Source organism: Triturus cristatus, chromosome 11 (genome assembly GCF_964204655.1).
Source record: "Triturus cristatus chromosome 11, aTriCri1.1, whole genome shotgun sequence".
Lineage (NCBI taxonomy): Eukaryota > Metazoa > Chordata > Amphibia > Caudata > Salamandridae > Triturus > Triturus cristatus.
Window position 1 is genome coordinate 1,140,632,735 of NC_140594.1, and position 13,973 is coordinate 1,140,646,707.

The 13,973-nt window shown below is 44.7% G+C and overlaps 7 non-coding genes across 7 annotated transcripts; all 7 read right to left on the reverse strand.

The window, feature by feature from the left end:
- Nucleotides 1–485: 485 nt before the first annotated feature.
- On the reverse strand, nucleotides 486–557 carry TRNAG-CCC (transfer RNA glycine (anticodon CCC)). The gene has a single exon. It is a non-coding gene; the product is annotated as a tRNA-Gly (tRNA).
- Nucleotides 558–2,073: 1,516 nt separating this feature from the next.
- Nucleotides 2,074–2,145, reverse strand: TRNAG-CCC (transfer RNA glycine (anticodon CCC)). Its single transcript has one exon. It is a non-coding gene; the product is annotated as a tRNA-Gly (tRNA).
- Nucleotides 2,146–3,661: 1,516 nt separating this feature from the next.
- TRNAG-CCC (transfer RNA glycine (anticodon CCC)) lies at nucleotides 3,662–3,733 on the reverse strand. Its single transcript has one exon. It is a non-coding gene; the product is annotated as a tRNA-Gly (tRNA).
- Nucleotides 3,734–5,260: 1,527 nt separating this feature from the next.
- On the reverse strand, nucleotides 5,261–5,332 carry TRNAG-CCC (transfer RNA glycine (anticodon CCC)). The gene has a single exon. It is a non-coding gene; the product is annotated as a tRNA-Gly (tRNA).
- A 1,516-nt stretch (nucleotides 5,333–6,848) lies between these two features.
- TRNAG-CCC (transfer RNA glycine (anticodon CCC)) lies at nucleotides 6,849–6,920 on the reverse strand. The gene has a single exon. It is a non-coding gene; the product is annotated as a tRNA-Gly (tRNA).
- A 3,115-nt stretch (nucleotides 6,921–10,035) lies between these two features.
- On the reverse strand, nucleotides 10,036–10,107 carry TRNAG-CCC (transfer RNA glycine (anticodon CCC)). Its single transcript has one exon. It is a non-coding gene; the product is annotated as a tRNA-Gly (tRNA).
- A 1,516-nt stretch (nucleotides 10,108–11,623) lies between these two features.
- Nucleotides 11,624–11,695, reverse strand: TRNAG-CCC (transfer RNA glycine (anticodon CCC)). The gene has a single exon. It is a non-coding gene; the product is annotated as a tRNA-Gly (tRNA).
- Between the last annotated feature and the right edge of the window lie 2,278 nt (nucleotides 11,696–13,973).

Consider the following 13,973-nt stretch of genomic DNA (forward strand, 5'->3'; position numbering starts at 1 on the left):
CATCTGCCTCTTGGAGTCCTCTCAACTTGCTCTCTGATATAACATTTTGTGAGCTGCAGTTACATCCGATGGCTACAAGGTGGCGCTGCATTCAGGTGAGAGAACAAGTGTGCACAAAATCGTTGGGGACTTTTGCCAGATTCATCGGTGGATCTTGCCTACTTTTATTCACATGCTAGATATTGCCTAGAAATGCTTTTTAATATAGAGATGCTAGAGTTAGAATGTCTGGTCGGGGTTCAGCCCTTTCATTGTCTACCGCCCGCAACATATTTATTACCAGCACATGTGAGTGGTGACTCTGCTTTTTGGAAAATAGCATCTAATAGGACAATGAATGTAGCAGATGGGGCGATCGAGATGCCTGCCTAAGTATTTCATTTTTTTTTTAATTTAACGTCTGATTAATCTGTTCATGATATTTCCGTTTTGTGACATGTTGCATTAAAACAAATCCTGCTTGGAGAACATATAAAAATTTGCACTGCATTGGCCGGGAATCGAACCCGGGTCAACTGCTTGGGAAGCAGCTATGCTCACCACTATACCACCAACGCCCTATGATGTGGGTGCTCTCGGTTCTAAAGATTACAACCCCGAGTTCAATGACTATCTTGCACCAGTTTCAATGGTGCATTTGGTTTAGATACCAACATGAAAAGCAGTAGAAAGTTTCTTGTAGAGGGTAAGGAACTGGGGATTGAAACCAAGGCCAAATCTGTGCAGAAGAGAAGAAATGGAAAGCAGTAGTACAAATAGTGGAAATGAACATATTTAGGCAGCATTGGAAGCAAAGCAGCGAAGAGAAAGAGAGTGCCTTCCATGAAATGCCCAGGAGAATGATAAGAGCAGAACGAAAAGGCAAGAATGACATTCAAAGCATGCCCAGAAAAACGTGTGACGGTCCCACCAGTCATTTATGCTTATAATTGGGTATCTTTACTTTCAAAGTATGGGGTTGATCCTTTGGCGATCACTCTCTTGTATTTCAGCAGAGACAGATAGTTGAGAAGTCTTTTCTCACATAGCTAGCACAAGCCTGCGCTTTTCCTTGCTGGTAGCGTGGAAATGACAGATTGGTCCTCAGAAGAAAAAACAAGAAATATTATATCAGAGGATGGTTTCGATCCATCGACCTCTGGGTTATGGGCCCAGCACGCTTCCGCTGCGCCACTCTGCTCCCTTGTAAAAGTGTTCTCTTTATGCAGAGGAGGAGCTTTCAGCGAAGTGGCGAGGGATTGGTGGGTCTCGCTCCTCATTTGCCTAAGCATGCTGCAATGTATGCTGGGTGCAGAAAATCTTCATCTTCTCGTCTCACAGTCAGTCATAACTGAAAGTGCAGACCCTCTTGGGAACTAGCAGTTTCAGGCCTTTACCAAGATAGCAGCTCTCTAACCCTCTCCTCTCTCTTTGATCCTAGCGCTAGCATGCTCAGGATTTGATTTTAACTGGGAGCCAGAGATCTACCCGGTGAGGGTGAGGCTTTTGAGCGTTTGGGAGCGTTCGGGACGTGAGGACGTAAGAGAGGAAATGTTGCCATCTTGAAATATCCAACCTTCCTGCTGTCATGAGAGGCTCTTTCCATGGACATCTGCCTCTTGGAGTCCTCTCAACTTGCTCTCTGATATAACATTTTGTGAGCTGCAGCTACATCCGATGGCTACAAGGTGGCGCTGCATTCAGGTGAGAGAACAAGTGTGCACAAAATCGTTGGGGACTTTTGCCAGATTCATCGGTGGATCTTGCCTACTTTTATTCACATGCTAGATATTGCCTAGAAATGCTTTTTAATATAGAGATGCTACAGTTAGAATGTCTAGTCGGGGTTCAGCCCTTTCATTGTCTACCGCCCGCAACATATTTATTACCAGCACATGTGAGGGGTGACTCTGCTTTTTGGAAAATAGCATCTAATAGGACAATGAATGTAGCAGATGGGGCGATCGAGATGCCTGCCTAAGTATTTCATTTTTTTTTTAATTTAACGTCTGATTAATCTGTTCATGATATTTCCGTTTTGTGACATGTTGCATTAAAACAAATCCTGCTTGGAGAACATATAAAAATTTGCACTGCATTGGCCGGGAATCGAACCCGGGTCAACTGCTTGGGAAGCAGCTATGCTCACCACTATACCACCAGCGCCCTATGATGTGGTTGCTCTCTGTTCTAAAGATTACAACCCCGAGTTCAATGACTATCTTGCACCAGTTTCAATGGTGCATTTGGTTTAGATACCAACATGAAAAGCAGTAGAAAGTTTCTTGTAGAGGGTAAGGAACTGGGGATTGAAACCAAGGCCAAATCTGTGCAGAAGAGAAGAAATGGAAAGCAGTAGTACAAATAGTGGAAATGAACATATTTAGGCAGCATTGGAAGCAAAGCAGCGAAGAGAAAGAGAGTGCCTTCCATGAAATGCCCAGGAGAATGATAAGAGCAGAACGAAAAGGCAAGAATGACATTCAAAGCATGCCCAGAAAAACGTGTGACGGTCCCACCAGTCATTTATGCTTATAATTGGGTATCTTTACTTTCAAAGTATGGGGTTGATCCTTTGGCGATCACTCTCTTGTATTTCAGCAGAGACAGATAGTTGAGAAGTCTTTTCTCACATAGCTAGCACAAGCCTGCGCTTTTCCTTGCTGGTAGCGTGGAAATGACAGATTGGTTCTCAGAAGAAAAAACAAGAAATATTATAGCAGAGGATGGTTTCGATCCATCGACCTCTGGGTTATGGGCCCAGCACGCTTCCGCTGCGCCACTCTGCTCCCTTGTAAAAGTGTTCTCTTTATGCAGAGGAGGAGCTTTCAGCGAAGTGGCGAGGGATTGGTGGGTCTCGCTCCTCATTTGCCTAAGCATGCTGCAATGTATGCTGGGTGCAGAAAATCTTCATCTTCTCGTCTCACAGTCAGTCATAACTGAAAGTGCAGACCCTCTTGGGAACTAGCAGTTTCAGGCCTTTACCAAGATAGCAGCTCTCTAACCCTCTCCTCTCTCTTTGATCCTAGCGCTAGCATGCTCAGGATTTGATTTTAACTAGGAGCCAGAGATCTACCCGGTGAGGGCGAGGCTTTTGAGCGTTTGGGAGCGTTCGGGACGTGAGGACGTTGGAGAGGAAATGTTGCCATCTTGAAATATCCAACCTTCCTGCTGTCATGAGAGGCTCTTTCCATGGACATCTGCCTCTTGGAGTCCTCTCAACTTGCTCTCTGATATAACATTTTGTGAGCTGCAGTTACATCCGATGGCTACAAGGTGGCGCTGCATTCAGGTGAGAGAACAAGTGTGCACAAAATCGTTGGGGACTTTTGCCAGATTCATCGGTGGATCTTGCCTACTTTTATTCACATGCTAGATATTGCCTAGAAATGCTTTTTAATATAGAGATGCTAGAGTTAGAATGTCTGGTCGGGGTTCAGCCCTTTCATTGTCTACCGCCCGCAACATATTTATTACCAGCACATGTGAGTGGTGACTCTGCTTTTTGGAAAATAGCATCTAATAGGACAATTAATGTAGCAGATGGGGCGATCGAGATGCCTGCCTAAGTATTTCATTTTTTTTTTAATTTAACGTCTGATTAATCTGTTCATGATATTTCCGTTTTGTGACATGTTGCATTAAAACAAATCCTGCTTGGAGAACATATAAAAATTTGCACTGCATTGGCCGGGAATCGAACCCGGGTCAACTGCTTGGGAAGCAGCTATGCTCACCACTATACCACCAACGCCCTATGATGTGGGTGCTCTCGGTTCTAAAGATTACAACCCCGAGTTCAATGACTATCTTGCACCAGTTTCAATGGTGCATTTGGTTTAGATACCAACATGAAAAGCAGTAGAAAGTTTCTTGTAGAGGGTAAGGAACTGGGGATTGAAACCAAGGCCAAATCTGTGCAGAAGAGAAGAAATGGAAAGCAGTAGTACAAATAGTGGAAATGAACATATTTAGGCAGCATTGGAAGCAAAGCAGCGAAGAGAAAGAGAGTGCCTTCCATGAAATGCCCAGGAGAATGATAAGAGCAGAACGAAAAGGCAAAAATGACATTCAAAGCATGCCCAGAAAAACGTGTGACGGTCCCACCAGTCATTTATGCTTATAATTGGGTATCTTTACTTTCAAAGTATGGGGTTGAGCCTTTGGCGATCACTCTCTTGTATTTCAGCAGAGACAGATAGTTGAGAAGTCTTTTCTCACATAGCTAGCACAAGCCTGCGCTTTTCCTTGCTGGTAGCGTGGAAATGACAGATTGGTTCTCAGAAGAAAAAACAAGAAATATTATAGCAGAGGATGGTTTTGATCCATCGACCTCTGGGTTATGGGCCCAGCACGCTTCCGCTGCGCCACTCTGCTCCCTTGTAAAAGTGTTCTCTTTATGCAGAGGAGGAGCTTTCAGCGAAGTGGCGAGGGATTGGTGGGTCTCGCTCCTCATTTGCCTAAGCATGCTGCAATGTATGCTGGGTGCAGAAAATCTTCATCTTCTCGTCTCACAGTCAGTCATAACTGAAAGTGCAGACCCTCTTGGGAACCAGCAGTTTCAGGCCTTTACCAAGATAGCAGCTCTCTAACCCTCTCCTCTCTCTTTGATCCTAGCGCTAGCATGCTCAGGATTTGATTTTAACTGGGAGCCAGATATCTACCCGGTGAGGGCTTGCCCGGTGTGAGGCTTTTGAGCGTTTGGGAGCGTTCGGGACGTGAGGACATTGGACAGGAAATGTTGCCATCTTGAAATATCCAACCTTCCTGCTGTCGTGAGAGGCTCTTTCCATGGACATCTGCCTCTTGGAGTCCTCTCAACTTGCTCTCTGATATAACATTTTGTGAGCTGCAGTTACATCCGATGGCTACAAGGTGGCGCTGCATTCAGGTGAGAGAACAAGTGTGCACAAAATCGTTGGGGACTTTTGCCAGATTCATCGGTGGATCTTGCCTACTTTTATTCACATTCTAGATATTGCCTAGAAATGCTTTTTAATATAGAGATGCTAGAGTTAGAATGTCTGGTCGGGGTTCAGCCCTTTCATTGTCTACCGCCCCCAACATATTTATTACCAGCACATGTGAGTGGTGACTCTGCTTTTTGGAAAATAGCATCTAATAGGACAATTAATGTAGCAGATGGGGCGATCGAGATGCCTGCCTAAGTATTTCATTTTTTTTTTAATTTAACGTCTGATTAATCTGTTCATGATATTTCCGTTTTGTGACATGTTGCATTAAAACAAATCCTGCTTGGAGAACATATAAAAATTTGCACTGCATTGGCCGGGAATCGAACCCGGGTCAACTGCTTGGGAAGCAGCTATGCTCACCACTATACCACCAACGCCCTATGATGTGGGTGCTCTCGGTTCTAAAGATTACAACCCCGAGTTCAATGACTATCTTGCACCAGTTTCAATGGTGCATTTGGTTTAGATACCAACATGAAAAGCAGTAGAAAGTTTCTTGTAGAGGGTAAGGAACTGGGGATTGAAACCAAGGCCAAATCTGTGCAGAAGAGAAGAAATGGAAAGCAGTAGTACAAATAGTGGAAATGAACATATTTAGGCAGCATTGGAAGCAAAGCAGCGAAGAGAAAGAGAGTGCCTTCCATGAAATGCCCAGGAGAATGATAAGAGCAGAACGAAAAGGCAAAAATGACATTCAAAGCATGCCCAGAAAAACGTGTGACGGTCCCACCAGTCATTTATGCTTATAATTGGGTATCTTTACTTTCAAAGTATGGGGTTGATCCTTTGGCGATCACTCTCTTGTATTTCAGCAGAGACAGATAGTTGAGAAGTCTTTTCTCACATAGCTAGCACAAGCCTGCGCTTTTCCTTGCTGGTAGCGTGGAAATGACAGATTGGTCCTCAGAAGAAAAAACAAGAAATATTATAGCAGAGGATGGTTTCGATCCATCGACCTCTGGGTTATGGGCCCAGCACGCTTCCGCTGCGCCACTCTGCTCCCTTGTAAAAGTGTTCTCTTTATGCAGAGGAGGAGCTTTCAGCGAAGTGGCGAGGGATTGGTGGGTCTCGCTCCTCATTTGCCTAAGCATGCTGCAATGTATGCTGGGTGCAGAAAATCTTCATCTTCTCGTCTCACAGTCAGTCATAACTGAAAGTGCAGACCCTCTTGGGAACTAGCAGTTTCAGGCCTTTACCAAGATAGCAGCTCTCTAACCCTCTCCTCTCTCTTTGATCCTAGCGCTAGCATGCTCAGGATTTGATTTTAACTGGGAGCCAGAGATCTACCCGGTGAGGGCGAGGCTTTTGAGCGTTTGAGAGCGTTCGGGACGTGAGGACGTTGGACAGGAAATGTTGCCATCTTGAAATATCCAACCTTCCTGCTGTCATGAGAGGCTCTTTCCATGGACATCTGCCTCTTGGAGTCCTCTCAACTTGCTCTCTGATATAACATTTTGTGAGCTGCAGTTACATCCGATGGCTACAAGGTGGCGCTGCATTCAGGTGAGAGAACAAGTGTGCACAAAATCGTTGGGGACTTTTGCCAGATTCATCGGTGGATCTTGCCTACTTTTATTCACATGCTAGATATTGCCTAGAAATGCTTTTTAATATAGAGATGCTACAGTTAGAATGTCTAGTCGGGGTTCAGCCCTTTCATTGTCTACCGCCCGCAACATATTTATTACCAGCACATGTGAGTGGTGACTCTGCTTTTTGGAAAATAGCATCTAATAGGACAATGAATGTAGCAGATGGGGCGATCGAGATGCCTGCCTAAGTATTTCATTTTTTTTTTAATTTAACGTCTGATTAATCTGTTCATGATATTTCCGTTTTGTGACATGTTGCATTAAAACAAATCCTGCTTGGAGAACATATAAAAATTTGCACTGCATTGGCCGGGAATCGAACCCGGGTCAACTGCTTGGGAAGCAGCCATGCTCACCACTATACCACCAATGCCCTATGATGTGGTTGCTCTCGGTTCTAAAGATTACAACCCCGAGTTCAATGACTATCTTGCACCAGTTTCAATGGTGCATTTGGTTTAGATACCAACATGAAAAGCAGTAGAAAGTTTCTTGTAGAGGGTAAGGAACTGGGGATTGAAACCAAGGCCAAATCTGTGCAGAAGAGAAGAAATGGAAAGCAGTAGTACAAATAGTGGAAATGAACATATTTAGGCAGCATTGGAAGCAAAGCAGCGAAGAGAAAGAGAGTGCCTTCCATGAAATGCCCAGGAGAATGATAAGAGCAGAACGAAAAGGCAAGAATGACATTCAAAGCATGCCCAGAAAAACGTGTGACGGTCCCACCAGTCATTTATGCTTATAATTGGGTATCTTTACTTTCAAAGTATGGGGTTGATCCTTTGGCGATCACTCTCTTGTATTTCAGCAGAGACAGATAGTTGAGAAGTCTTTTCTCACATAGCTAGCACAAGCCTGCGCTTTTCCTTGCTGGTAGCGTGGAAATGACAGATTGGTTCTCAGAAGAAAAAACAAGAAATATTATAGCAGAGGATGGTTTCGATCCATCGACCTCTGGGTTATGGGCCCAGCACGCTTCCGCTGCGCCACTCTGCTCCCTTGTAAAAGTGTTCTCTTTATGCAGAGGAGGAGCTTTCAGGGAAGTGGCGAGGGATTGGTGGGTCTCGCTCCTCATTTGCCTAAGCATGCTGCAATGTATGCTGGGTGCAGAAAATCTTCATCTTCTCGTCTCACAGTCAGTCATAACTGAAAGTGCAGACCCTCTTGGGAACTAGCAGTTTCAGGCCTTTACCAAGATAGCAGCTCTCTAACCCTCTCCTCTCTCTTTGATCCTAGCGCTAACATGCTCAGGATTTGATTTTAACTGGGAGCCAGAGATCTACCCGGTGAGGGCTTGCCTGGTGTGAGGCTTTTGAGCGTTTGGGAGCGTTCGGGACGTGAGGACATTGGACAGGAAATGTTGCCATCTTGAAATATCCAACCTTCCTGCTGTCGTGAGAGGCTCTTTCCATGGACATCTGCCTCTTGGAGTCCTCTCAACTTGCTCTCTGATATAACATTTTGTGAGCTGCAGTTACATCCGATGGCTACAAGGTGGCGCTGCATTCAGGTGAGAGAACAAGTGTGCAGAAAATCGTTGGGGACTTTTGCCAGTTTCATCGGTGGATCTTGCCTACTTTTATTCACATGCTAGATATTGCCTAGAAATGCTTTTTAATATAGAGATGCTAGAGTTAGAATGTCTGGTCGGGGTTCAGCCCTTTCATTGTCTACCGCCCGCAACATATTTATTACCAGCACATGTGAGTGGTGACTCTGCTTTTTGGAAAATAGCATCTAATAGGACAATGAATGTAGCAGATGGGGCGATCGAGATGCCTGCCTAAGTATTTCATTTTTTTTTTAATTTAACGTCTGATTAATCTGTTCATGATATTTCCGTTTTGTGACATGTTGCATTAAAACAAATCCTGCTTGGAGAACATATAAAAATTTGCACTGCATTGGCTGGGAATCGAACCCGGGTCAACCGCTTGGGAAGCAGCTATGCTCACCACTATACCACCAACGCCCTATGATGTGGGTGCTCTCGGTTCTAAAGATTACAACCCCGAGTTCAATGACTATCTTGCACCAGTTTCAATGGTGCATTTGGTTTAGATACCAACATGAAAAGCAGTAGAAAGTTTCTTGTAGAGGGTAAGGAACTGGGGATTGAAACCAAGGCCAAATCTGTGCAGAAGAGAAGAAATGGAAAGCAGTAGTACAAATAGTGGAAATGAACATATTTAGGCAGCATTGGAAGCAAAGCAGCGAAGAGAAAGAGAGTGCCTTCCATGAAATGCCCAGGAGAATGATAAGAGCAGAACGAAAAGGCAAGAATGACATTCAAAGCATGCCCAGAAAAACGTGTGACGGTCCCACCAGTCATTTATGCTTATAATTGGGTATCTTTACTTTCAAAGTATGGGGTTGATCCTTTGGCGATCACTCTCTTGTATTTCAGCAGAGACAGATAGTTGAGAAGTCTTTTCTCACATAGCTAGCACAAGCCTGCGCTTTTCCTTGCTGGTAGCGTGGAAATGACAGATTGGTTCTCAGAAGAAAAAACAAGAAATATTATAGCAGAGGATGGTTTCGATCCATCGACCTCTGGGTTATGGGCCCAGCACGCTTCCGCTGCGCCACTCTGCTCCCTTGTAAAAGTGTTCTCTTTATGCAGAGGAGGAGCTTTCAGCGAAGTGGCGAGGGATTGGTGGGTCTCGCTCCTCATTTGCCTAAGCATGCTGCAATGTATGCTGGGTGCAGAAAATCTTCATCTTCTCGTCTCACAGTCAGTCATAACTGAAAGTGCAGACCCTCTTGGGAACTAGCAGTTTCAGGCCTTTACCAAGATAGCAGCTCTCTAACCCTCTCCTCTCTCTTTGATCCTAGCGCTAGCATGCTCAGGATTTGATTTTAACTGGGAGCCAGAGATCTACCCGGTGAGGGCGAGGCTTTTGAGCGTTTGGGAGCGTTCGGGACGTGAGGACGTTGGAGAGGAAATGTTGCCATCTTGAAATATCCAACCTTCCTGCTGTCGTGAGAGGCTCTTTCCATGGACATCTGCCTCTTGGAGTCCTCTCAACTTGCTCTCTGATATAACATTTTGTGAGCTGCAGTTACATCCGATGGCTACAAGGTGGCGCTGCATTCAGGTGAGAGAACAAGTGTGCACAAAATCGTTGGGGACTTTTGCCAGATTCATCGGTGGATCTTGCCTACTTTTATTCACATGCTAGATATTGCCTAGAAATGCTTTTTAATATAGAGATGCTAGAGTTAGAATGTCTGGTCGGGGTTCAGCCCTTTCATTGTCTACCGCCCGCAACATATTTATTACCAGCACATGTGAGTGGTGACTCTGCTTTTTGGAAAATAGCATCTAATAGGACAATGAATGTAGCAGATGGGGCGATCGAGATGCCTGCCTAAGTATTTCATTTTTTTTTTAATTTAACGTCTGATTAATCTGTTCATGATATTTCCGTTTTGTGACATGTTGCATTAAAACAAATCCTGCTTGGAGAACATATAAAAATTTGCACTGCATTGGCCGGGAATCGAACCCGGGTCAACTGCTTGGGAAGCAGCTATGCTCACCACTATACCACCAACGCCCTATGATGTGGTTGCTCTCGGTTCTAAAGATTACAACCCCGAGTTCAATGACTATCTTGCACCAGTTTCAATGGTGCATTTGGTTTAGATACCAACATGAAAAGCAGTAGAAAGTTTCTTGTAGAGGGTAAGGAACTGGGGATTGAAACCAAGGCCAAATCTGTGCAGAAGAGAAGAAATGGAAAGCAGTAGTACAAATAGTGCAAATGAACATATTTAGGCAGCATTGGAAGCAAAGCAGCGAAGAGAAAGAGAGTGCCTTCCATGAAATGCCCAGGAGAATGATAAGAGCAGAACGAAAAGGCAAGAATGACATTCAAAGCATGCCCAGAAAAACGTGTGACGGTCCCACCAGTCATTTATGCTTATAATTGGGTATCTTTACTTTCAAAGTATGGGGTTGATCCTTTGGCGATCACTCTCTTGTATTTCAGCAGAGACAGATAGTTGAGAAGTCTTTTCTCACATAGCTAGCACAAGCCTGCGCTTTTCCTTGCTGGTAGCGTGGAAATGACAGATTGGTTCTCAGAAGAAAAAACAAGAAATATTATAGCAGAGGATGGTTTCGATCCATCGACCTCTGGGTTATGGGCCCAGCACGCTTCCGCTGCGCCACTCTGCTCCCTTGTAAAAGTGTTCTCTTTATGCAGAGGAGGAGCTTTCAGCGAAGTGGCGAGGGATTGGTGGGTCTCGCTCCTCATTTGCCTAAGCATGCTGCAATGTATGCTGGGTGCAGAAAATCTTCATCTTCTCGTCTCACAGTCAGTCATAACTGAAAGTGCAGACCCTCTTGGGAACCAGCAGTTTCAGGCCTTTACCAAGATAGCAGCTCTCTAACCCTCTCCTCTCTCTTTGATCCTAGCGCTAGCATGCTCAGGATTTGATTTTAACTGGGAGCCAGAGATCTACCCGGTGAGGGCGAGGCTTTTGAGCGTTTGGGAGCGTTCGGGACGTGAGGACGTTGGACAGGAAATGTTGCCATCTTGAAATATCCAACCTTCCTGCTGTTATGAGAGGCTCTTTCCATGGACATCTGCCTCTTGGAGTCCTCTCAACTTGCTCTCTGATATAACATTTTGTGAGCTGCAGTTACATCCGATGGCTACAAGGTGGCGCTGCATTCAGGTGAGAGAACAAGTGTGCACAAAATCGTTGGGGACTTTTGCCAGATTCATCGGTGGATCTTGCCTACTTTTATTCACATGCTAGATATTGCCTAGAAATGCTTTTTAATATAGAGATGCTACAGTTAGAATGTCTAGTCGGGGTTCAGCCCTTTCATTGTCTACCGCCCGCAACATATTTATTACCAGCACATGTGAGTGGTGACTCTGCTTTTTGGAAAATAGCATCTAATAGGACAATGAATGTAGCAGATGGGGCGATCGAGATGCCTGCCTAAGTATTTCATTTTTTTTTTAATTTAACGTCTGATTAATCTGTTCATGATATTTCCGTTTTGTGACATGTTGCATTAAAACAAATCCTGCTTGGAGAACATATAAAAATTTGCACTGCATTGGCCGGGAATCGAACCCGGGTCAACTGCTTGGGAAACAGCTATGCTCACCACTATACCACCAACGCCCTATGATGTGGGTGCTCTCGGTTCTAAAGATTACAACCCCGAGTTCAATGACTATCTTGCACCAGTTTCAATGGTGCATTTGGTTTAGATACCAACATGAAAAGCAGTAGAAAGTTTCTTGTAGAGGGTAAGGAACTGGGGATTGAAACCAAGGCCAAATCTGTGCAGAAGAGAAGAAATGGAAAGCAGTAGTACAAATAGTGGAAATGAACATATTTAGGCAGCATTGGAAGCAAAGCAGCGAAGAGAAAGAGAGTGCCTTCCATGAAATGCCCAGGAGAATGATAAGAGCAGAACGAAAAGGCAAGAATGACATTCAAAGCATGCCCAGAAAAACGTGTGACGGTCCCACCAGTCATTTATGCTTATAATTGGGTATCTTTACTTTCAAAGTATGGGGTTGATCCTTTGGCGATCACTCGCTTGTATTTCAGCAGAGACAGATAGTTGAGAAGTCTTTTCTCACATAGCTAGCACAAGCCTGCGCTTTTCCTTGCTGGTAGCGTGGAAATGACAGATTGGTCCTCAGAAGAAAAAACAAGAAATATTATAGCAGAGGATGGTTTCGATCCATCGACCTCTGGGTTATGGGCCCAGCACGCTTCCGCTGCGCCACTCTGCTCCCTTGTAAAAGTGTTCTCTTTATGCAGAGGAGGAGCTTTCAGCGAAGTGGCGAGGGATTGGTGGGTCTCGCTCCTCATTTGCCTAAGCATGCTGCAATGTATGCTGGGTGCAGAAAATCTTCATCTTCTCGTCTCACAGTTAGTCATAACTGAAAGTGCAGACCCTCTTGGGAACTAGCAGTTTCAGGCCTTTACCAAGATAGCAGCTCTCTAACCCTCTCCTCTCTCTTTGATCCTAGCGCTAGCATGCTCAGGATTTGATTTTAACTGGGAGCCAGAGATCTACCCGGTGAGGGCTTGCCCGGTGTGAGGCTTTTGAGCGTTTGGGAGCGTTCGGGACGTGAGGACATTGGACAGGAAATGTTGCCATCTTGAAATATCCAACCTTCCTGCTGTCGTGAGAGGCTCTTTCCATGGACATCTGCCTCTTGGAGTCCTCTCAACTTGCTCTCTGATATAATATTTTGTGAGCTGCAGTTACATCCGATGGCTACAAGGTGGCGCTGCATTCAGGTGAGAGAACAAGTGTGCACAAAATCGTTGGGGACTTTTGCCAGATTCATCGGTGGATCTTGCCTACTTTTATTCACATGCTAGATATTGCCTAGAAATGCTTTTTAATATAGAGATGCTAGAGTTAGAATGTCTGGTCGGGGTTCAGCCCTTTCATTGTCTACCGCCCGCAACATATTTATTACCAGCACATGTGAGTGGTGACTCTGCTTTTTGGAAAATAGCATCTAATAGGACAATGAATGTAGCAGATGGGGCGATCGAGATGCCTGCCTAAGTATTTCATTTTTTTTTTAATTTAACGTCTGATTAATCTGTTCATGATATTTCCGTTTTGTGACATGTTGCATTAAAACAAATCCTGCTTGGAGAACATATAAAAATTTGCACTGCATTTGCCGGGAATCGAACCCGGGTCAACTGCTTGGGAAGCAGCTATGCTCACCACTATACCACCAACGCCCTATGATGTGGTTGCTCTCGGTTCTAAAGATTACAACCCCGAGTTCAATGACTATCTTGCACCAGTTTCAATGGTGCATTTGGTTTAGATACCAACATGAAAAGCAGTAGAAAGTTTCTTGTAGAGGGTAAGGAACTGGGGATTGAAACCAAGGCCAAATCTGTGCAGAAGAGAAGAAATGGAAAGCAGTAGTACAAATAGTGGAAATGAACATATTTAGGCAGCATTGGAAGCAAAGCAGCGAAGAGAAAGAGAGTGCCTTCCATGAAATGCCCAGGAGAATGATAAGAGCAGAACGAAAAGGCAAGAATGACATTCAAAGCATGCCCAGAAAAACGTGTGACGGTCCCACCAGTCATTTATGCTTATAATTGGGTATCTTTACTTTCAAAGTATGGGGTTGATCCTTTGGCGATCACTCTGTTGTGTTTCAGCAGAGACAGATAGTTGAGAAGTCTTTTCTCACATAGCTAGCACAAGCCTGCGCTTTTCCTTGCTGGTAGCGTGGAAATGACAGATTGGTTCTCAGAAGAAAAAACAAGAAATATTATAGCAGAGGATGGTTTCGATCCATCGACCTCTGGGTTATGGGCCCAGCACGCTTCCGCTGCGCCACTCTGCTCCCTTGTAAAAGTGTTCTCTTTATGCAGAGGAGGAGCTTTCAGCGAAGTGGCGAGG